Genomic DNA, 25,363 nt, shown 5'->3' with positions numbered 1-25,363 from the left:
ATTCTTCATTACCTTACAAGTTCTACAATTAGAAAAAAATATATATATAAAACAAAATGAAACAAAGTTTATAGCAACTCTCTCCCCTGACACCCACCCAGCAACTCTACCCCAGTTGAAAAAGGCAAGTTGCTCATTGATCTCAAACTAATCAGAATTCAGAAAACAATTATCTAGCAATCATATCTAGTTCCTTGTCAGGTCCAGACAGGAAACACATAAAGGCCAAGTCTTGGACATGTCACAGAGGATACTGAGCTGAAACAGTACAAGCAGACTATATCTTACTGCTTCAGAAATAGGCTTGCTATTACCAGTGCTGTTTTGAATACCATGTGAAATTTAGGAGTTCTAAGTTACCTTTGCTTCCTTTCAGTTCTTCTACATTACCCTTCTAAAAAAGGGTGGGGGGTGGAATACATTATAAGTATCTGGAGCATCTTTCCTTGAAGAGAAGCAGGAGAGAGCAGGTGTGTTATGGGAGGATTTTTTAACTACTAGAGAGAAGTTTGATTGCTGTATTATGTTATTGATCAGTAAGGAAACTGATTTCTCTTTTGTGATTTGTCCTGAATGATGTAAGGCTCTTGCTTCATAGCCTGGGTTCATCTGAAAGGTTTCTACAACTCTACAATTCTTCTACTACTTCTACAGTTACTATTATTCTTTGGAACCATTCAGTAGAATAGCACACAATGGCTGGAGGGCAACGCTCAAGCTAAGGAAAGCTGGAGGAATACACCCTCCCTCAGCACCCTGAACCCATTCAAGCCCATCCAACAGCCTTATTTCCCACTATCCAGGCTGCTTTGTAGACCTGCCTTCTTCCGACACTTCCCAATTCTACTCCATTTTCTCCATACAAAGATTCATATGTCCCTCTTGTCACATACCTGCTCCAAGAATTCTCTCTGCCAGTGCCAACCCTCTTAGCTGCTCCTGATTGATCCTAAAATCTACTTCCCATCCACTGAGACTGCTCTCTCAAAGAATACCAATAGCCCACTGATAACTAACCCAGTAGCCTCTCACTGTTCTTGCTACTTAACTTCTATGCAGCATTTGACACTGTTCACCATCTTCTTTCCCCCCTTAACCTATGTACAATCTTAGGCTCTCTGGCTTGCCTTCTAAACCCTCCTTTTAAATGTTATGCCCAAAGTTCAGTGCATGGCTCTCTTGTTCTTCATATTCTGTTACTCTCTTCCAAGCCCGGCTTCTTTTACATATGTATTTGCATCCTAGACCTTCCTCCTGAACTCTAGATGTGCAGGGGCAGCTGCGTGATGTTCATGAATAGTATATGGTCTGCAAAAGTCGTAAATTGAGTCTCAAAGTTAGCTCCTCTTCTGGGTTTCTTCTCTTATTGATGGCATTAATAATATATTAATGATATTAATATTAATTATTATTAATTAATATTGATTCTATTAATGTTGTACTAATAATATCCATCCATGCTCCACTACTTTTCAAACACAAAACTGTATAATCATACAGTTATAATGCACTAAGTATCATCTAATTCCATGTTTTTTACAGATGTAGGACTGAGGCCCAGAGTGGTGAAACAGATTCCACAGGGTCATTCTGCAAAGCCAAAATCTCCGAATCCTTTACAATTATTAATTCCTTTTTCCTTTGCCAAATCCTATCAGTTCCACAGTGTTTCTCCCATCCATGCATTTTCATGTCTCAATTTAGAGTCTCATTGTAGTATCTTTTATCTACATGACTGCACTTCTAACTCTTCTTTCTTATTCACAATACAGTACTACCAGAAATAATATTCCTAAACCCCAGATTTGATCATAATTTTCAAGCACCTGCTTTATGCAGAATAAAATCCAACATCTTGTCTAGCAGTCAAAATCCTATGCAATTAAATCCCAACTTCCTTTCTAATTTCTCTGTTACACACATACTCTGTTTCAACTAATTCAAACCATCAGCGACTCAGTATACCTACCTAACTCTCTCACTTGCATGTCTTTCTCCATCTGTTCTGCAGACAAGCTATCTGCAGTGATGGACTGTCTGCAGAAATATACTAACATTCCGTTTTCTTCCCCATCACCACCATAAGTCTATAGCACAACATCCTTCTCATCTTTTAAGATCCATCTCAAGTTCTACTCCTCCAGAAAAAAACCTTTTCCAAGCCATTCCTCAAAGCACATTGCACCTTTATTTTCTTATGCGTCATGGCCTCATAATTGAGTTAGTTTTTAACTCCCTCACCAGATTGTCAACAATTTTTAAAATTAGCACTTGAAACACTTTAAAATTTGTAAAACACATTCCCAACACCTGTGGGGTAGAACGTGCAGACATTCTTACTTGTCTAAATTTACAGGTTTTCAAAACCCTGAAGTACCGCGTATAGTAAGATCTGAATCCTCCAGTGGGAATCAAGTTTTGTTTTAACTCTGTATCACATGTTTGTTATTCTAAGTCTGTCTTCTCCAAAGTGGACTGCTCTAAGTTTTTGCCTCATAATCATATTTAGTTGCTGCAGGCTGTTTCTACATACTACCAAGAAGCCAGATGAAAAATAGAAAAATTCAATCCATCATTCAAACATTTTATTTTTTTAAACATTATTTATTTATTTATTTATTTGACAGACAGAGATCACAAGTGGGCAGAGGGGCAGGCAGAGGGGGTAGGAAGCCGGCTCCCCACTGAGCAAAGAGCCCAATGCGGGGCTGGATCCCAGGACCCCAGGATCATGACCTGAGCCGAAGGCAGAGGCTTAACCCACTGAGCCACTGACGCACCCCCATCATTCAAACATTTTAAAATGTAGTATTCATATGTTTGCTTCTGTATAGAACAAACAGCTAGGTGATTGATTATTTACTTCTTAACCAGTTGTTTTGGCAGTATGATGATTACATAAACTCCAACAGTGGCATTTTATCAGTTTTTCATTGATTTTATAATTTTACTGGCATCTGCAATTTATTTACTATAGCCATCTAATTTTATTTATATAGTTCATCAGCCAGGGAGATACAGTAGGCAGGAAAAACTGGTTTCTTAAGACATCTTTAAGTCTTAAGTCTGCCTCATAGACTTGTCAAAACTGCAGCATTGGCCTTGAAGAGAATATTCACAGAATGGAGAAAGTATACACCCTGCAGCTTCCCTGATAGAAGATAGTTTTAAAAACAATTTCAGGATGCCTAGGTGGCTCAGTTAGTTAAGAATATGCCTTTGGGGATGCCTGGGTGGCTCAGTTGGTTGGACGACTGCCTTCGGCTCAGGTCATGATCCCGGAATCCCGGGATCGAGTCCCACATCGGGCTCCAAGCTCCATGGGGAGTCTGCTTCGCTCTCTGACCTTCTCCTCGCTCATGCTCTCTCTCACTGTCTCTCTCTCAAATAAATAAATAAAATCTTAAAAAAAAATAAAAGAATATGCCTTTGGCACAGGTCATGATCCCATGGTTCTGGGATCAAGCCCTTCCTTCATCAGGCTCCCTGCTCCATGGGGAGCCTGCTTTCCCTCTCTCCCTGCTTGTGCTCTCTCTCTCTCTCTGTCAAATAAATAAATAAACAAATCTTAAAAAATAAGCAAAATCAACTCATCATCTGTAGAAAACTAGTAGGAATACCCTTGATGAAAAAGAAATTATGAATACCTAAAAGACAAAATAGGAGGGACACCTGAGTGGCTCAGTCATTAAGCATCTGCCTTTGACTCAGGTCATGATCCCAGGGTTCTGGGATTGAGCCCCGCATCAGGCTCCTCCTGCTTGTACTCTCTCTCTCACTGTGTATCTCTCTGTCAAGTAAATAAACAAAATCTTAAAAAGAAAATTTAAAAAAAAAAAGACAAAATAGGAGATGGAATGGATAAAAGAAGAAACTTTTGCCCCAAAATGTACAAAAGAGAATATGGTTATATATAATGTACAAGTGGACTCAGGAAAAAGGGAAGAATCCCTGAAGCAGAAAGTAAAGATTGTTGATTGGAAACAACAGCCTAGCAGTCTGATTCCTACCCCCTCACCACCACCACCACCATATGCAAAGGAGAAGGCAGCACTTTATTTCTAGTAATGAAAGGCTAGGTAACTACGTTATTTGGTCCAACACTCACACTGAAAACAAATGGTCCATAAATTATACAAAAATTTTTTTAAGATTTTATTTATTTATTTGACAGAGATCACAAGTAGACAGAGAGGCAAACAGAGAGAAAGAGGGAACCAGGCTCCCCATTGAACAGAGAGCCGGATGTGGGGCTTGATCCCAGCACCCAGGGATCATGACCTGAGCCAAAGGCAGAGGCTTTAACCCACTGAGCCACCCAGGCACCCCAAATTATACAAACTTCTTAAGTGAAACAGAGTTGAAAAGACAGTAGAGAGCTACCAGACAAAAATGTAAGGAATTTCTAGAATCCAGAGAAGTAAGCACAGAACATCTGAGCAGGGCCAGGATTTGCCTCACCTCGGTCCCAGCCCTGTACCTGAACATCAAAGCAGCTGTTATTCTGAGCCAGGCAAACCTGGGCTTTGGTTTTAGTGGCCTCACAGAGAAGGAAACAGAATGTAATTCTCAAGACCTGTCCAAGGTGAGGAGTCTAATAAGACTTTTTCAGCATTAACCGAGGACCATAAAGTGCTCTACTCTTAGGATAGAGGCAACCCAGAAGTAAATCCACCCCGTCGTAAGTCCAGGGATCTGCAGAGGCTTGACACTTAGTAGAACAGAGAGTAAAGGAAAAGGAAAAAATACATTCCTGAGAATTGTAGCCACAGGCTAGCCTCCCTGGAGAGTTATAGCCTGGGTAATCCCGGGTACCCTGAGCATAGAACTAGACCTAAGATAATCCTCTACTTGGTACTGCCCCAGGCACCTGACAAAAGAAAATTCATGTTCTCTCCATGGGAAAGCAACTTCATTTTAGGTCTCAATCTGAGTTCACAAGGAGACAAGGCATGAGGTGGGAGATTTGGGGTGGGATTTTGGCAGAGATGTAAGTTCTGCTGCAAATGGCTAGTGATAGTGAAGGAGCACCTATTCCTGGACAACTAGGTCCTGTCACATCCCAATAGCTTATCCTTCAATGCCCACAAAGTTGCTGGTGAAGCTGAGGTGATTGTTACAGCATTCAGAGACCGATTAAGAGGGAATTCAAGTCCAACATGAGGAAAACTGACACCACAGAAAAGAAAAGCGTCAGCCTACACACAAAAAAACACACACATGTGCAACACCATAATACCTGAGGAAACAGAACAAGTAGAGGAGACAGCTGTAGTCTTCAAAACAGAAAATGATTCTCATAAGATGTATTTAGAGATGTTATTGTAGCCATAAAAGATGAGCTATTTTGGAAATGAAATGAAATATATGACAGTAAAAGTAAAAACCTCAAGGCTGAATACCAATATTGATGGAGCTGAAGAGCAACCCAGAGGCTCAAAAATCAAACTGAGAAATACTCTTATAAGCACAGTACAAATGGGTAGAGAGATGACACATGAAATAAAGGGTCAACGACATGGGTGATGCATGCAAAAGTTACAAATTCACATAAGGGGGTCTCCAGAAGGAGAAAATAGAAGAACTGAGAGGAAGAGATAAATAAACTAAATAAAATTCCCCAGATCATGAAAAGACCTCTTTTTTAGAATCTTTAGATTAAGTTCCATTGAGTGCCAAGTGAGAAGATGGAGAAAAGATGTACACTTAGGAAATGATGGTAAAATTTCAGTACTTGTGGATAATCAGAAAATCCTGAAAGCTTCTAAAGAGAAAAAAATACAGGGGCACCTGGGTGGCTCAGTCAGTTAAGCGTCTTCTGTCTTTGACTCAGGTCATGATCCTAGGGTCCTAAGATCAAGCCCCACCTCAGACTCTGTACTCAGCAGTGAGTCAACTTCTCCCTCTGCCTCCGTGCTCTCTCATGCTTCCTCATGCTCTCTCATGCTCTCTCTCAAGTAAATAAATAAAATCTTTTAAAAAGAGAAAAAGTACGTTATTTGCAAGGTGAAAAGTAGTATGTTGACTTCAAATTCATTAGCAACATTGTGTATAAAAAGATACTGGAGAAATATTTTCTAAGTACTGAGGTGAAATGATTTTGAATCTAGAATTACATAATCTGACAAACCGTTAAAAAGTGTAATGGCAAAATAAGACATTTTCAAACATGAATATATTCAGAAAATTTATCATCCACAAATCCTAACTGAAATATTCACTGGAAAATATGATCCAGCAAAATAAAACAGGAGTTCAAGAGGAACACTAAAATTAGTGGTAGTCAAAGAAACCTTTAAAACATGATAAATCTAAGTAAATGTCTTTTTTAATTTTAAAAAATTTAACAATCAAATTCATTTTTTAAAAATCCCTTTCATGAGGGAACCCTCTTATACTGTTGGTGGGAATGCAAACTGGTGCAGCCACTTTGGAAAACAGTATGGAGGTTCCTAAAAATAGAACTACCCTATGATCCAGCAATTGTACTACTAGGTATTTACCCAAAGAATACAAAACTACTGATTAGAAGGGATACATGCACCCCAAGTTTATAGCAGCATTATCAACAATAGCCAAATTATGGAAAGAGCCCAGATGTCCATCAACTGATGAATGGATAAAGAAGATGTGAGATATATATCTAGATAGATAGATAGATAGATATAGATATAGATATAGAAATAGATACAGATATAGATATAGATATATATACACACACAACGGAATATTAGCTAAAAAAAAAAAAAAGAATGAAATCCTGGCTTTTGCAATGATGTTCATGGAGCTAGAGAGTATTATGCTAAGCAAAATAAGTCAGAGAGGGACAAACACCATACAATTTCATTTATATGTGGAATTTAAGAAACAAAACAGATGAACATGGGGGAAGAAAAAGAGGCAAACCAGAAAACAGACTCTCAGCTATAGAGAACAAACTGAGGGCTGCTGGAGGGGAGGTGGCGGTGAGGTGGGTTAAATGAGTGGTGGGTGGTAAGGAGGGCACTTGGGATGAGTGCTGGGTATTATATGTAAGCGATGAATAGCTGAATTCTACAGCTAAAACTAATATTACACTGTATGTTAACTAATTTAAATAAAAACTTGGAAAAATGAGAAAAAATCCCTTTCACAGTAGCAACAGAAATTTAAAAATAGCTAGGAATAAATTTATTAAAAATTAAACAAGGCATATATGAGTAATAAAAATGAAAATTTTCTGAAGAGCATTAAACAGAAAACTGAATAAATTAAGGCTATGCACCTCAATGAATCTCAGTATTGTAAATATGCCAGGTAAATCCAATGTAGTTCCAGTGAAAATATCAACATATTTCTTTTTTTTTTTTTTTAAAGATTTTATTCATTTGTCGAGAAAGAGAGTACACACAAGCAGGCAGAGAGGCAGGCAGAGAGAGAGGAGGAAGCAGTCTCCCTGCCGAGCAAGGAGCCCAATGCAGGACTCATCCCAGGACCCCAAGATCATGACTTGAGCCAAAGGCAGTGGCTCAACCAACTGAGCCACCCAGGCGTCCCCACATTTCTTAAATGAATCTGACAACCTTATTCTAAAATTCATCTGGAAAGAAATTGTACTAGAATGCCCAAGATAAGGGGTTTTTTTTTTTCTCAAAATTTTATCTATTTATTTATTTATTAGAGAGAGAGAGAGAGAGAAAGGGGAGAAGCAGAGGGGGAGGGGACAAATCCCAACAACCCCAAGCTGAAATCAAGAGTTGGATGCTTAACTGACTAAGCCACCCATTCACCCCTTCCAAGATAAGTTTTTAAAAGAGGAACCAGGGAGCACCTGGGTGGCTCAGTGGGTTAAGCCTCTGCCTTCGGCTCAGGCCATGATCTCCGGGTCCTGGGATCGAGCCCCGCATCAGGCTCTCTCTGCTCAGCAGGGAGCTGCTTCCTCCTCTCTCTCTGCCTGCCTCTCTGCCTACTTGTGATCTCTGTCTGTCAAATGAATAAATAAAATCTTTAAAAATAATAATAATTTAAAAAGATTAAAGAGGAACCAGAAAGGTGTATGTGGGTGGGTGCTTGTCTATCTGCACAGAGAAGTTTTTGCTCTATCAAGTAGTAAAATATGCAATTTAAAAATCTATAGTAATTAAGGTATTGCCAGAAGAATAGACAAATGCATCAAGAAAATAGAGTTTAAAAATGAAACAATGTACAAATGAGAATTTAATACCTGAAAGGAGGTTTCTAAATGCAGTGGGTAAAAGGAGGACTATAATGAATGCTATTGTCAAATTGTCTGTTTATTAGGAAAAGTCAAATTTCACTTAATACCAATCAAAAAAACCAAGTCCAGATGGATTAAGAACATAAACAGTAGAAGGAAAACTATAAAAAATAGGAAAATATGTATTCAAGTGATTGGTAAGACCTTGAACAAGACACACACGCACATACACACACACACACACACACATACACACACAAAGGTTATAAGTGAAGAAAAGATAGTTTTGACTACATTTGATTTTAAAACAACTCTGCTTCAAAGGATACCATAACCAGGTAAAAAGCTAATAACAGACTGAAAAATGTATCTATATATAAACACCAATCAAATAATATCCAGAATTTATTTTAAAGCTCCTAAAGTTCTTTTCTTAAAAGCCTAATAGAAAGATGGGAAAATATTGAACAGTTCATTCCTTGAAGAGGAAAATACAAATGCCCCTCAAAGTGACCTTGCCAGTAATCGAAATTAACAGTGAAATGTCCTTTGTCCTGTGGTGCCTATGTGTCTCAGTTGGGGAAACATCTGCCTTCAGGTTGGGTCATGATCTCAGGGTCCTGGGATCAGCCCTTCATGAGTCTCCCACCTCAGAGGGGAGTCTGCTTCTCCTGCTCCCTTTCCCCTTTCCCCCCACTCATACATGCTCTCTTGTGCACTCACTCTCTCAGATAAATAAATGAAACCTAAAAAAAAAAGAAAGAAAGAAATACTAGTTTATCCTAATACATTTGCAAAAATTGAAAAGTTGGTTAGGATAATAAACCATGTGTGGAAGTATAAATCAGTGGCTTTTCTGGGAATTTGCTATTTATTAAAATTTATATTGGGCATACTACTCCTCAGGTGACCAAATCTATTTCTCATTGTTTACTCTGGCAAACCCTTATATATGTTTCACAGGAAACATGTTCAAGATTATCCATTACAGTATTATTTGTAATAACAAAGTAATTGAAAATGTTATAAATGTCTATCCATTAAATGATTAAATGTAACACCATTGTAGGGATGACTCCCTTCCAACCCTAAAATTCTGGATTTTATCTTATAGCATGTCAGAACTCCTCAAGATCATACAGATTAACAAAGAATTCCTACACGTAAACTAATGCCTTATCTTCACATTCAATAAATGTTGGACCTCACGCATTTAGAGTATCAAATCTACTATAACACATACATAATATCCTACAAATATATTTTCATACTTCTATGAAAATATAACAAATATAACAAAATACATAAAAATACATAAAAAATACATAAAACTAAGGGATTTTCAATATGGTTATTTCCTTGGGTTGATTAACTTAGTAGTACCAAGTAAAATATCTGAACTTTTTCAGTTTTAATTCTCACCACATTAATTATTTAAGGAGTACTTTTAATCACCCCAAGTTATATTGTAGTATTTTCGTGTAATGCTATATAATGCCAAAGACATTCAGATCACTAGAGAAAACAAGACATGGTAAGCATAAATGCCTTGACCAAGATCAATTAGTATATCCACTTACAAAGAGAATTAATACTAGAATTAAAGACTTCTGAATCCTATTATCTTGCTCCACTGATAATTCATGTTTCTTTACCTTTCAGAGAGACACTGATAATGAAAAGATATGAGAGCTAAAAGCTGCAAGAGTTCTAAACCTGCTTTGAAACTCGTTCTTACAATACTCAAATCATTTATATCAGGTTCCCAAAGCAATTGATCAGTTAGTTCTCTGGATTCAATCAATCAAATACATAAGCATTACAAACATGAACTTAAAAGCACCTTTAACTTAGTCTGCCTATTCCCAAATTTGTAAATTTGTAATGGTGGAGCAGAATGGATGAGAAATTCATTAGTGCAGCTAGGAAAAAAAAAAAAAAGAATGTTAATGTTACATTCAAGTGTCATCTTTGTTTATGAACATCAGAATCTTATATAAAGATTTAAAAGTAATATAACTTCATGAATAGAACCACTTAATTCAGACTTTTGCAATGATGAAGCACAGCAATAATGAAGGTTTTTTTAAAGAGGAAAACCCTTATTTTGTTTTAAAAAACTGTCTTTGTGGGGGCGCCTGGGTGTCTCAGTGGGTTAAAGCCTCTGCCTTTGGCCCAGGTCATGATCTCAGAGTCCTGGGATCGAGCTCCACATCGGGCTCTCTGCTCGGCAGGGAGCCTGCTTCCTTCTCTCTCTCTGCCTGCCTCTCTGCCTACTTGTGATCTCTCGCTGTCAAATAAATAAATAAAAACCTTTAGAAAAATTGTCTTTTTGGCTATATAATTAAATTTGACAATTCCAAACCTGAGATTCTCTTTAGACTAAGTTTTCAGTACTAACTTAAAAAGCAGTTTGGTTGAGTTTTAGATCCAAAAGCAGAATTATATGATGTGTTATAATAAAAGTATTTATTCGACCATCAGTTTTAATTAAGACACTATGCAGGGAGCTATGAGTGAAGTTAAAAAACAGGGAAGTGGTCTCTGCAATTGGAGATCTTACAGTCCATAGAGTAAAATTTAATATATGATTGAGGTGCTAACCTGAATGACACAGAGCACAAGTCCTGAAGAAGTTCCAAAAAGGGAGAGATTACTTACGGCTGAAATATCTAGGGAAACCTGTAGGTAGGGAGGCAAATTTATTTAGTCATTTTAACAAGTATGTTTTACAAATCTATTATAGGACAAGAACAATGCTGGCACCAGGCCCCAGTGTTGAAACATGACAAACATGTGCTGAAAAACTGAATAAAATTTGGATATTAAGGGAAGAAAGAGAAAACATTCCAATTTAGAAGTACACAGATAAAGGACATGGATGTAAGAATGAGTGGAGCATATGGGGTGGCAGGATACCACCACTTGAATAAGAACCGAGTATAAGAAAAAATAAATTGGTTTTAAAAAGTAGGGTCAGATCATTGAGAACCTTACATTTCTAGGCAGAGGAAACTAAAAGAAGAATTACTAAATGCCTCGTCGTGTCAGTCATTTTTAAAGCCACGATCTCAGTCAGTTAATTGGCTGCCTCCAGCTCAGGTCGTGGTCCGAGGGTTCTGGGATGGAGGCCCACGTCGGGCTCCCTGCTCAGTAGAGAGCCTGCTTTTCCTTCTCCCTCAGCCTCCTGCTCTGCCTACTTGTGTTCTCTATCTCTCTGTCAAATAAATAAATAAATAAATAAATAAATCTTTTTAAAAAAATGTATTTATTGGTCTAGTAAGTTATTGCAATATGCTTTTTCATTAGTGCAGTTCTTTTATTGTAAATGGCAATTTCCTTTTTATTTTTGGAGACTTTGATAATGTCCAAAATGGTCTAATTATATAGAGGTAATGACTGTAAATTATTCTCCTTTTTTTAGATTTTATTTATTTATTTGAGAATGAGGGTTTAAGTGAGAGAGAGAAAGGAAGTAAGAGAAAAAGCACACACTGGGGGAAAAGCAAAGCAGACTCCCCCCAGAATCTGTGGGATTATTAGCTCTATTTTAAAAATTCCAGTCTGCTTTAGATTTAGTAAGAGTAACCAGGGAAAGGATTTTGAAGGGAAGGTGGTAGGTACAGCAGTTATCAGAATGAGAAAAAGCCAAAGAGCAGGTAAAATTCAGTAGGAGATTTTTCTTCCAGGGTTTACACCATATAGTTTCTTAATTTTATTTCAATAAGGAAAGTGCTTTTTTCACAGATGCTATTACCACTTGCTGTTAAGAGGTTTTTGGAGAAAAGAAGGGAATTGACATCTATTAGCTGCCGTGTGTTTAACAAACACCAAAAACTACACTTTAATTCTGTTCTGTCTTCACATCCACTCCAAGAGATAGGTACGGTATTGCTATTCCCATTTTCTAAAAAACTGAGGTTCAGAGAGGTTAAATAACTTATCCAAGGTCACATGGCTAAGTAAGGAGACATGAAGTGTTATTTCTGAATACCAGACTTAATTATGTCCAAACTAAGTATCTCACAAGCCAAAATAATAAATGTCCTAAGATCATAGTTGTTTTTTATTGGAAATTTTGATAGATAACTTCTAGTCCACTCAATAGAAACTGTTAAAATTAAAGAAAATAAAAAAGAAAACTTTCAAATAGTAATTAGCAACTAGTGAAACAGATTATTGGTATTTGAAAAAAAATACTTATAATTGTGGACTTAAACCTGACCGAAGAGAAAACTGGAAGTCAACATAGGGAATTAGTGTTTGTACAGTAAGCAACAGGGACTTAACAGGTTTTTAAGTAGATGTGTGCCTTGCTAGAAACCGTACTCAGGGAAAATTATTCTGAGGGTAGATGTAAATTAGATTAAAATTAGAGCAATCATGATTAAATCTGTTAGGAGGCTGTTGTAAGAATGTAGGCATGAAATGATGAGGGTCTGATTTATGCAGTTTTGCACAGGAAACTAAAAACTCACCCCTACAGAAATCCCTTTGGCAAAATTTTCTCTGGAACCCTGTAGGCGCAAACTCACTCTTTTTACTCCTACATCTCCCCCATTGTGTGCCCACTTCTGGTGACTTAGATTCATCTACACACTTCTATCCCCAGTCTGACCTGCTCCCATGATTTTAGTTCCAGTTTTTGGAACCAACATTGTTGCCAGATTTGTCTCTTACCGTGTGTCTCACCTCTGTCAACCTGACTTCCTTCTGTGGATTCCCCTATGACTTGTATTACTCTGATTTCCAGTCATTACTGTTTCATTCTCAGAGCTTTACTTAAGTGGCTGCCTATTCAGGAATGAGTACATTATCCTTTTATAGTTCCTGACCTCTTGCACTCACCATCTGTCCCCTCCAAAGTCCTTGATGACCCAGCTCAACCCTTAGACCATGCTGGAGAGAAGAGGTGAGGACTGAGCACCGAGAAATACACAATCATTAGTGGTTATAAAACCAAAGAAGAACTCTAAAATAGAGGTTTGAGAGAAAGAAGGATATCCAGGATAGTGTAAAGTCACAGAAGCCAATGTACTGTGCACAGTCTGAAAGAAAGGTCAGAAAGGAACCAATAGTTAGTATTTTTTTATACCATTACTACATGTAATAAAGAATGAAGTACCATTTTAGAGAACTAGCATGGGAGAATCAATAAAATACTTCTGTTTAGTTCCATTTGTAAATGTTGTTTGAACAAACAAGCAAACACTTAGTTTGCCTATAACTCCCCAGGCAGATTCCCTCATAAAATACAGAGGAATTTTTTGTGTTTGGGGAAGTGCTGCTTTTTTTTGTTTGTTTTTTTCCAGAATCTTAGTCACATTAATCAGTGTCCCAATGTTTAGTCAAAGGAAGATGAACCATGTCTTGGAAAGAAAGGACATGAAGTGTAAAGCCAGGAGTTAATGTATATCAAGACTTTCATGAGAAGGATGATCTGAAAAGAATTGTCTTCAAGACAAATATTCTGGGATATTATTTTCCTCGAATCCTCCTCTCAATGCTATGAGTATATTATATGTTATTTATTTTGGCATAATTTACTGGCCTTTTGTAGCTTCTGAGAACTGAGAGTTCTATCCAAGGAGTCCTAGTTGGCTGAAGAAGCAGACAGGTTTTCAGTCAGCAACTGCTGCATAATAACCCAAAACTTAGTGGTTTGAAACAGCAATCTCATAATTCTCTGTGGTTTGACTGGGTGATTTTTCTGAGGTCTCACCAGGGCTCGCTCATGAAGGTTCACTCAGCTGTTTTCAGTTGAGACAGCCGGGCCTCTCTTCTCTCCACTATTACCTGTGGCTTCTTTTTTCTTTTTTCTTTTTTCTTTTTTAAAGATTTTATTTATTTATTTGACAGAGAGAAATCACAAGTAGATGGAGAGGCAGGCAGAGAGAGAGAGAGGGAAGCAGGCTCCCTGCTGAGCAGAGAGCCCGATGCAGGACTCGATCCCAGGACCCTGAGATCATGATCTGAGCCGAAGGCAGCGGCTTAACCCACTGAGCCACCCAGGCGCCCTTACCTGTGGCTTCTTAAGGGCATGGTGGTCTCAGGGCATTGTTCCAAGAGGGTAAAAGAAACTGAAAGGATTAAAGACTAGCCTTGGAAGTTGAACAATATCATCTGCCACATTTCTGTTAGCCAAAGAACGTTACAGGGGCAGCCCATTGAAAGAGCAGGGAAAATAGTCTCCATCTCTTGATGAGAGAATTAGGCAGAGTCACACTGTAAAGGGGTATGAACATAGTAGTTGTGACTTATGGGGGCCATTCTCATTACAGTGTACTGCAGTCTCCTCTCAGACCCCAATGATTCACATCTGTCCCACATGATTCTCCCCCTTCTAATATTGCTCAAGACTCATCCAATCATAGCATTAGGCTCAGAATCTATAATCTCATAATCTGCATCAGGTCAAGATGTCAGTGAGGCTCCTTGAAAATATAGTAAGAATTATTCTTAGTTTCAGACACCTATGAAATAAAAGGACAAGTTATCCTCCATGCCCTCATATCAGTGTATCAGAGAAGTAGAAAACCACACTACACTAGACACTGCTGTCTGAAAAATGGGAATGAGGCATGTATAACAGTCACAGGTCCATGGCAGTTTGGAAATCCAGCCAGGTGCATGTTGGCAGATTTCTCTGCTCCAGGAGTAGGCAATGTTCCTTGACGAGGGCCCTGTCCTACTCTCTTGGAGTAGTTATTTTCCTAACCTTTTATTTTCCTTGGCTCTTACACTTGGCTCTTGAACTCCTGGCTCTGACCTCTGATAATCAGTACACAAATAGAGGGACAATGTTCCTCAGTTAATATTTAAAAGCCTACTAGAAAGCCTTGTGCAAGATACTGTGGGTAGCAGAATGTGTTCCGCAGTAGCTAATCAAAACCTCATTTTCTTTAGGTGAAAACCTAAAAGCCTGAAGTTTAGAAAAAACATATTGTTGTTGTGCATCTTCTGTGGGAAATAATGACCAACTACCTTTATATTCTTTTTATGTTTTAAGCTATTAAATAGTTTGTTCCTCCAGTTAGATTCTTTTACCTCCTCCCTTTGCACTAATTCTTTTATCTACAGTTTTATCTACACTTATCCTACCTTGGATAATTGCTCTTAGCCTTGTAATTTTCATGTTAATATCTGGCCACCGACAGCTTGATTTTCTGGTCCAGTGTATAATACAAACATTATTCCACTTAATATCCATAATTTTCTCCTCTTGCTCTAATACACATGACACTTTGTACTTTTTGTTCTGCGTCTGTATTTTCTGTGCATACTAACTCTAATTTTATTCTGTGCACTTTGGGGAGTATAACAATGGGGATATATCAAATCACATTGCTTTTTTCCACTTTTTCTAGTTGTGATAATGGAGATTAAAAATTACTAGACATTTACTGTAGCTATAATATTAGTCACATTGTCTGATTTCTAATACACAAATATAATTAGGCTAAGTAATTTGTTTGAGGAAAATGAGAGAGAGAGAGAGAAGTCGTATTATAGACAGAGCATTAATAAATTCTGACTAAGTCTCTAATAATGCTTTTCACCATGGTCCTTTTAAAATGCTAATTTACATGTATTATTATCTTGAAGGCATCTTAAATCCTTTAAGGAAGTAAGATTTATTTATAATAATCATATGTATAGCCAACATTTATTAAACATAGATATGTATTAAGTACTGTACTAAATACATAGATTATCTTATTAGATTAACAACAAATTAATGAAATAGATACAAAAATCAAGACTAGCATACAGACCTGTTTAACTCTAAAGTCACATGGTGGACCATTACACTATATTGATTGAAAATGAGTATGACAAATAATAATGTTCTTATTCTGGCATAATTTATTTTACATTCTGAACCTGAAAAGAGCAATCCTAATGTATATAATCTTATGAAATACGTATAATCTTTAAAATTTTTTCATATGCTTTATATTAATGCATTCATTTCGAGTTTGCCAGTTGTTTCCCTAGTTTGACAGAAGACTAAATATCAAACCACCTGGAATCAGTTTCTATAAGGTCTGGCTTACAAAGCAAACAGAAAAGACATAGAATTGTGAAGCCAACTACTAAAGTTCATCAGTGAGAAAAAGAATAAAACATAGCAAATTAATAAATATAACAATGATTACATTAGAGCATTCATAACCTGTTCTTAAAAGTATAAGCTCACAACTTTTAGAAATACAAAATTTTGACTATCCATATTTGTCTTGAGTCAAATTCTCCAGTCTATAAAGTGAACATATCAGATATTATACATGTTTTACTTCAGTAAATATGTAGGGTCATTTTTACAGTGCACCAAATAATTTTTTAGTAATTGAAAATTTATTAGACCTACTAATGTAGTACACATGCCATGATGTGACGCCGTTATACCAGGTTTTCAGAGACTTATTATTCTGAATATGTAAGTCTTTGTAAAAATGAAATATACCGGGTGCCTGGGTGGCTCAGTGGGTTAAAGCCTCTGCCTTCTGATCGGGTCATGATCTCAGGGTCCTGGGATCCAGCGCTGCATCAGGCTCTCTGCTCAGCAGGGAGATTGCTTCCCCCTGCCTCTCTGCCTACTTGTGATCTTTGTCAAATAAATAAATAAAATCTTTTAAAAAAATGAAATATACCAATGACTACATATGTATTCTATATGTTTTCTTTACAAAAAATTTTGTTTACAAAAAATGCTTATGAAAATTTCCTCCTATTTCAAAATCTGATGTAATCATACTAGTCTACATTTCTCAGATATTTATATCATCAACTATATTAATTTTTAGTATCTCTCTAACACATGAATCCATGTATAAATATATAAAAGATTATATTTCTTTTTCTGTGTTTTAATATTCTTTATTAATAAATGACATTTATTTACATGGGTACATTTTAATTAAGTTGTAGCTCAGAATGTTTTCTGCTGTTGTAATTTGTCTATTATTTGTAGAACTCTTTCATATTAAATGAATTTCAGGATGCTTGATTAAAGTATTTAGATTGGGGCATCTGGGTGGCTCAGTGGTTAAATCCTCTACCTTCGGCTCAGGTCATGGTCTCAGCATCCTGGGATCGAGTCCCACATCGGGCTCTCTGCTCAGCAGGGAGCCTGCTTCCCTCTCTCTCTCTGCCTGCCTCTCTGTCTACTTGTGATCTCTTTCTGTCAGATAAATAAATAAAATCTTTTTTTAAAAATAAATAAATAAAGTATTTAGATTTTCTCTGGTGTCCAGTTACATCGGAAAAATTATCCATGAAGGAATTATTTTGTACAACATTACTGGTAACTTTAAATATAGATTATTTTCTATTATTATTCCTAAGAGTTCTAATAGTTGTCTAGAAATAGTTATCTAGTTATCTAATAGTTATCTAATAGTTCTCTAAATAGTTATCTTATGAGTTCTAATAGTTACTTATTAACTATAAATAATATAGTTACTTTATTTATCTAATAAATAAAACTACTTTTTGCTTACTAAATAGTATTTTAGTAAGAAGTGATTTAGTGAAATATTAAAAAGAAAATACCTTCAATTTTATAAAAATTTTTCTGTATTGCAGATATTGAAGCAGAAAAGCATAGTAAAAAGCAAAAGGAAAGAAATGTCACCACACAGGTAAATATTTTGCTAAACCATTATATTTTTCTAGTATAAAATTTAGGCTACAGTCATTATACATAGTGTTGACAATCAGCACCAAGAGCAATAATGAAAACTCCAAAAACAAGGAAAAGGTAACCCAGCCCTCAGCAATGAGCAGTTTCACCAGAGTTCCAAGAGTGCTCAGTTCCACTCTCTGTTTCACCTAGACAGACACATTCTTCTTGTTTTTGAGATAAATACCCTATTCCAGTAGATAGATGTTTTTCACACATTTTGGTACCTTGATTTATGTCATTATATTCATAATTCATATTCACAATCATGTCTTCCAGTTAGTTAATACTTTAGTCTTTGTGAAATCCCTTTGCATCATTTTATTCCTCCCAACATTTCTGTAAAGGATGTCAACTGGTTATTTAAATGGCTAGTTATTATCCCCAATTTACAAATTAGAATAACTAAACCCATTCAGATTTAAAAGATCTTCTATTACAAATTTCATTCATTCAACACAACGCTTACCATGTACCAAATACAGTTATTGGAATTTGAAATTTACAAAAGGTTCTGATTTTTTTTTAAGCCTTGTGAAGTCTCTGATATTGCTTAAATTTGATTTCGTAAGCTTGTGAAAGATAAGAAAGTATCTTTGTTGTTGTGTGCTAAGGCTAGCAGTGTTTCAAATTGTAGAGCTTCTACCGGTCTTTCAGTTCCCTCAGTCATCTGATGGCAGACAACTGTGATGGCAGAAGTGGTGGTATAGCTCCAGGTATCACCAGCTACCATTTTCCTGCAGGAACAACAGTCAGTGCAGATCCCCATATCTCATCTGTTCATCTTGGTTTTGTCAAAGAAGGAGCGAATGTACTTGGTGTGCTGGCTTATTTCAGTGTTCTTCACCATTCTTCTGAGGGAGGCCACCATAACAGGTCTCGTATTTTCCAATAATTTCAGCATTCTTGGTGCATTTAGCCATGTTGTGCAAACTAGCTCCAAGCCCAGAGAAGCAAGAAAGTATCTTTCAATCTTTTCTAATGCAATGCTTTGCATGCCGTATGTACAGTAAGACCAAGACTTTGGTTATAAAATGGTGGTTTCTCCATCCCCTGGACCCTTACTTTCTTTCTAATCACCTCTCTTAGAGTCATGCTTCTCCAAATATTACCTTTACCTTCTCTGTGATTGAAATCTAGGTTTCTCCTGAGAACTTCTCCTGAAGCCTTCTCAAGCATTTTCTCCCACAACACAGTTATGTTCATCCTAGTTGGGAGGGTGGATATACTTCCCTTTCCTTATCGCTACATTTTCATTGGGAGAAGAACAGGAGATGAGGACAGAAACGTAGCTTGTGGTCTTTCTCTCCAGTTTTCAGAGATTTCGGTGTCCATGAATTCTAGCTTTTCAGTCCCATTGTTTAGATTTGTTTGCTCTAAAAACTGCACTATCTGTCTACACTGGACTACGTCTTTTCCAAACTAAAAGTTTAAGCTCCAAGTCTCTGAAGACCATCTGGTACTTTCCAAGTTACTCCATCAGTGCTTCAGTCCCACCAGGACCTCAAATCCATGCCCTCCTTTCATTGTTCATCATTCCATTCACATCATTTCCCTTCTTACTTGCCTTAGAGTTGATGGCTACACTATTGGAACACAGTTCCTTTTTCAAAACCTTGGGAACAAATGTGTTTCAGAATCCAGGGGGTCTTTTTGTTTGTTTAATTGTGGTAAAATATAAATAAAATAACTATTTTATTTTAAGTGTATAGTTCATTAGTGTCAGTACATCCACGTTGCTGTACAACCAATCTCTGGAACTCTTTCTTATTGAAAAACTGAAACTCTACACCCACGAAACAATTCTCCACTGCTCCTTTCCTCCCAGGCCCCAGCAACCACCATTATAGTTTCTGTTCTATGATTTGATTACTCTTAGTATCTCATAGAAGTAGAGTCATGCAGTATTTGTCTTTTTTTTTTTCAGAATTTCCTTCCTTTTGTCAGAATTTCCTCTTTTGTCAGAATTTCCTTCCTTGTTAAGGCTGAATAATTTTCCATTGTATATATATGCCACATTTTGTTTACACATTTAACCATTGATGGACACTGGGTTGCTTACAACTTTTGGCTATTGTGAATAATTCTGAACATGGGTGTACAACTATCTTGATATCCTGCTTTCAATTCTTTTGGGTATAAGTACACAAGAGTCTAATTTCTCCACATTGTTACCAACACTTGTGATTTTCTATGTTGCTGGGTTGATAGGTTTTTTTATAGTAACCATCCTAGTGGGTGTGAGGTGGTATCTCAAATCAAAATCATTTTGATTTGCACTCCCCTATTTAGTGATGTTGAACATCTTTTCATGTGCTTGTTTGTTATTTATATCTTCTTTGGGAAATGTCTCCTAAGTCCTCTGCTCATTTATTTTTATTTATTTTTTTTAGAGAGGGATAGAGAGAGAGAGAGCATGTGTACATGGGTGCACAGGGGTGAGGAGGGGCAGAGGGAGAGAGAGAATCTTAAGCAGGATCCATGCCCAGCACAGAGCCCCTCACAGGACTCTTTACAAGCCTGAGATCATGACCTGAGCCAAAATCAAGAGCCACCCAGGTACCCCTTTAAATAGAATAATTTGGCTTTTATTGTTGAATTCTGCATATATTCTAGATTATTGACCCCTTACCAGATATATAAATTGCCAGTATTTTCTCCCTTCCATATGTTGCCTTTTCATGCTCTTGATAGTGCCCTTTGATACACAGAAGCTTTAAATTTTGATGTAGCCCAGTTTTTTTTTACTTTTTGGCCAATGCTTTTGGTATCATATCCAGGAAATCATCACCAAATCCAATATCAGAAAGTGTTTCTCTATGTTCTCTTCTAGGAGTTTTTATAGTTTCAGGTGTTATATTTAGGTCTTTAACCCATTTTGAGTTAACTTTTATATATAGTATATTTCATTATTTTGTATGTGAATATCCAATTTTCCCAGCCGAATTTGTTCAAAGACTGTCCTTTCCCCCCACTGAATGGTCTTGGCACTCTTCTTGAAGATCATTTGACCATGTATGAAGGTTTACTGCCTAGCTCTCTGTTCTATTTCATGTCTGTCTTTATTCTATTACTATGCCGTCTTAATTTCTGTAGCTTTATAAAAAAATTTTGATATTGGGAAATGTGAGACCTACAACATTGTTTTTATCTTTCAAGATTGTTTTGGCTAGTCAGAGTCCCTCAGATTCTGGATGAATTTTGAGGAATTCTTCTATTTCTGAAAAAAAATGCCACTGGGATTTTGATAGGGATTGCATTGAATCTGTAATCACTTTGAGTACTACTATTAACATTATATCAATATTGAATCATCCGGGCGCCTCAGTGGGTTAAGCCGCTGCCTTCGGCTCAGATCATGATCTCAGGGTCCTGGGATCGAGTCCCGCATCGGGCTCTCTGCTCAGCAGGGAGCCTGCTTCCCTCTCTCTCTCTGCCTGCCTCTCTGTCTACTTGTGATCTCTCTCTGTCAAATAAATAAATAAAATCTTTAAAAAAAAATATTGAATCATCCACTTCATGAACACTTGATATCTTTCTATTTGTTTTTATCTTCTTTATCTTAGCAAACTTATATAGTTTTCAATGTATGTCTTTTGCCTCCTTGGTAGGTTTATTTCTAAGCACTTAATTTTTTTTAAATTTTTAAAAAAGATTTTATTTATTTGAGAGAGAGAGACAGAGAAAGTGAAAACACAAGTGGGGTGAAGGACAGAGGGAGAAGCAGACTCCCTGCTAAGCAGGGGGCCTAGTGCAAGCTCAATCCTGGGACTCCAGGATCATGACCTGAGCCAAAGGCAGATGTTTAACTGACTAAGCCACCCAGGAACCCCCTAAGTACTTTATTTTTTTAATGCTGTTTTGAATGGAATTGCTTCCTTAATTTTCTTTTAAGATTACTCATTGTTAGTATATACAAATGCAACTGACCTTTGTGTGTTGATATTGTATCTTGCAACTTTGCTAAATTTATTACTTCTAATATTTTTGTGTGGAATCTATAGAATTTTCTACATGTAAGATCATGTCATCTGTGAGCAGAGATAATTTTACTTCTTTCCAATTTAGATACTTTTTTTTTTTTTTTTTTGCCTATTTGCTCTGACTAGGACTTCCAGTACTGTGTTGAATAGCAGTGGTGGAGTGGCATCTTGCCTTGTTCCTTATATCAGAGGCAAAGCTTCCAGTCTTTCACTGTTAATAATGTGGTTAACTGTGGGTTTTTTATATATGGTTTTTGTTATGTTGAAGTAGTTTTTATCTGTTCCTAGTTTGTGAGTGATTTGATCATGAAATGTATTGAATTTTGTCAAATACTTTTTCTACATTAATTGAGATGATCATGTGGGGGGGGTTTCCCTCTTCAGTCTGTTAATGTGGTTATTACATTGTTCAATTTTTGTTATGTTGAAACATCCTTGCATTCCAGGAATAATTCCTACTTGATCATATTGTATAATCCTTTAATGTACTCTTGAATTCTATTTGCTAGTATTTTGTTAAAGATTTTTTCATCAATATTCATCAGGAATATTGGTGTGTAGTTTTAGTGTCCTTATCTTGCTTTGGTATCGGGGTAATACTGAACCCATAGAATGAATTGGGAAGTGTCTTCTCCTCTTCATTTTATTAGAAGAGTTTGAGGCAGAATTTGGGTAGCTTTTTTTAATTTTGGAAATACACTAATACACACACAGACATACGTGTCATATAGGATACCTCCTATAATATACACATGCAGAACTACATATCATATATTATAGAATACCTCTAGCTGAGACTGGGGGAAATACATTGTTTTCAAGCATTTTTTTTTCAAGCATATTATTTTTTATGCAACAAGCATATGAATATCCACATTAAATGGGATAAATAAAGAACATAAATAACTTCACATCAGATCCAGACAGGTTTTCCTACAAATTGAATCTCAGCACCAAACTATTGAAAAAGCTTTATGTTTTCAGATTTTGTGGATTTGGGAACCTCAGATAAGGGTTTGAGTGTCATGTAAAATCACTGCTTCATATAGACCTTCCATTTAGTCACTCCTCTTGCACCCCATCCAATTAAGTGGTGAAACCTCAACCCTGACTTAATATAGTTTTCTACTGTTCAATCCCTGTACCTATCTAAAATGTGGCTGGAAATAAACACAACCAGTGTCATTTTAATTTCACAAGCCTCAAGTAGGCGTTCAGTGTTTCTCTCCAAACCTGAACATATCCCTAGTCAAATTTATTGCCCCCAATTCTAAGGTTTCTATCTCATATTTCATATTTTCTCCTGTTTTCCTAAATCCAACATATCTATCCCTCACTCTTAGCTGATAACTTTGCTATTTTTCTTTTACTCATTAAAAAAATAGAGTCTAAAGACTGACTTTACATCATCTCATACACTCTATCAATCTCCCAACATCTATAATCACATACACTGTCTCAACTCAAGACACAAATTGCCTAAATGTGGCTTAGACATCTCTACTGGCATATATAAAAGGCATTTGACACTTGACATGTTAACTACTGACCTCTTGATTTTCCTCACTCCCAAACCTGTTCTTCCCTCATGTCTCTCATACCACCAAATGGCTCCTTCATCCACCAGATGCTAAAAGTCACTCTCCACTTCTTTCATACCCAACACATCAAATAACGTGGTCTTTAAAATATATCCTGAATCCAGTCACTTAACAACTCTACCACCAGCCGCCAATGTCACCCATTGAGACTCCATGGTAGTAGTCAACTCCCTGATTCTGACTACATTCTTTTTTTTTTTTATTATTTATTTGACAGAGAGAGAGAGAGATCACAAGTAAGCAGAGAGGCAGGCAAGGGGGGTGGGAAGCAGGCTCCCCGCTGAGCAGAGAGGCCCATGCAGGGCTTGATCCCAGGACCCTGAGATCATGACCCGAGCCGAAGGCAGAGGCTTAACCCACTGAGCCACCCAGGCGCCCTCTGACTACATTCTTATGCCACTGTAGTCTCTTCACCTCAAAGTATGGGTTCCATCGTACATAGAACAAAGTCAAACTCTTCATCATGTCCTTCAGGACTTCATATAACCTGTTATTTGCTCTTTATCTGAGCTCTGACCTTCCACATTACTCACTCCATTCCAGCCATCTTGGCCTCCATAATATGTTTAGAATCTCAACTGTATCTCTACCTCAGGGTCTGTTCTTCCTTCTGCCTAGAATGATCTACCAGGTAATCAGGGGTCTCAATGCCCCCACTACACACTTTATTCAGGTATGTACTCTTATGTTTCTCCCTCAAAAAAAACACAAAAAAATTTTTAAACAAAACTTTTCTTAATCATCTTTCTAAAACAGCATACTTCTTCACTTTCCAAATGTGTTTTATTATCACATGTCATTATGTCATTATGTGTTCATTTAATTGTTCATATTTGACTTCCCTCTGGATATTGAACTTTGTGAATACAGGCCCTTTACTTTTTGCTCACTTCTGTATCTCAGAGCCTTAATTAGTCTCTAAAATATAGTAAGTGCTTGATAAATATTTGTAAATGAAAGAATATCACTGCTCAGCAATATTTGTATCAGATACAGAACAGAAACTACTTGTCAGTAACTTTAATGAAATTTATGAGAAAAAAGTGCTGAAATTAATGACAAAAAATAGTTTTCTAGGGTTTCCTTTTGATTTTAATAATCTATATATAACCTGTACCATGAATACCTAATATGGCTATGTGTTTAAATATAATTTTCTGGGATGCCTGGGTGGCTCAGTGGGTTAAACCACTGCCTTTGGCTCAGGTCATGATCCCAGGGTCCTGGGATGGAGTCCCACATCCAGCTCCTTGCTCAGAAGGGAGCCTGCTTCTCTTTCCGTCTCTGCCTGCTTGTGTGCTCTCTCTCTTTCTCTTCCTCTCTGACAAATAAATAAAATATTTAACTATTAACTATTAACTGCTCCTTGCATGTAAAAATGTAGAATATAAATATTCTAGTATGTATCAGTTCTTAATGTTCTCTCTCTTTCTTTAATTTTTTTAATTACTTTTTGGTGTACTAGAATTCATTGTTTATGCACCACACCCAGTGCTCCATGCAATACATGCCCTCCACAATACCCACCACCATCTTAATGTTCTCTTAATTTCAGAAAAGTACCCTTATAGTGCATTTATCAATGGTCAGAAGTGTCATCCTAGCACTATATTATTAGTATTACTAATGCTATTTTATTTTTCCCCTTTTACTTTCTACTTTACCATTTTTCTACATTTTAAAAATCATCTTTGAATAGCTCTTGACTATTGTCATTTGATGACTGTAGAAGATAGATATGCAAATACGCAATAAAATAATTAGCATTGTCTTTTCCCAAAAAAAAAAAAAGAAATGTTTTCATTGATGAATGAATTATTTCTTCTCTCTAAGAGTTAACTATTCCTTTAACTTACAGGTGGCTATTGCCATATTTCTTTTTTTTTTTAATTTAAAA

General features: G+C 36.7%; 1 protein-coding gene across 1 annotated transcript in view; it reads left to right on the top strand.

Moving 5' to 3' along the window:
• SEL1L2 (SEL1L2 adaptor subunit of ERAD E3 ligase) overlaps positions 1 to 25,363 on the top strand; it is a 114,444-nt gene that overhangs the window by 3,513 nt on the left and 85,568 nt on the right. Inside the window, exon 2 of the mRNA XM_044263471.1 lies at positions 17,786 to 17,841. The gene's annotated coding sequence lies outside the window, so the exon portion shown is untranslated. The remainder of the gene's footprint in view (positions 1 to 17,785; positions 17,842 to 25,363) is intronic.

Source organism: Neovison vison, chromosome 8 (genome assembly GCF_020171115.1).
Source record: "Neovison vison isolate M4711 chromosome 8, ASM_NN_V1, whole genome shotgun sequence".
Classification (NCBI taxonomy): Eukaryota; Metazoa; Chordata; class Mammalia; order Carnivora; family Mustelidae; genus Neogale; species Neogale vison.
The sequence above is the reverse complement of the archived record's forward strand: the minus strand, read 5'-3'. Positions and strand labels throughout refer to the sequence as shown.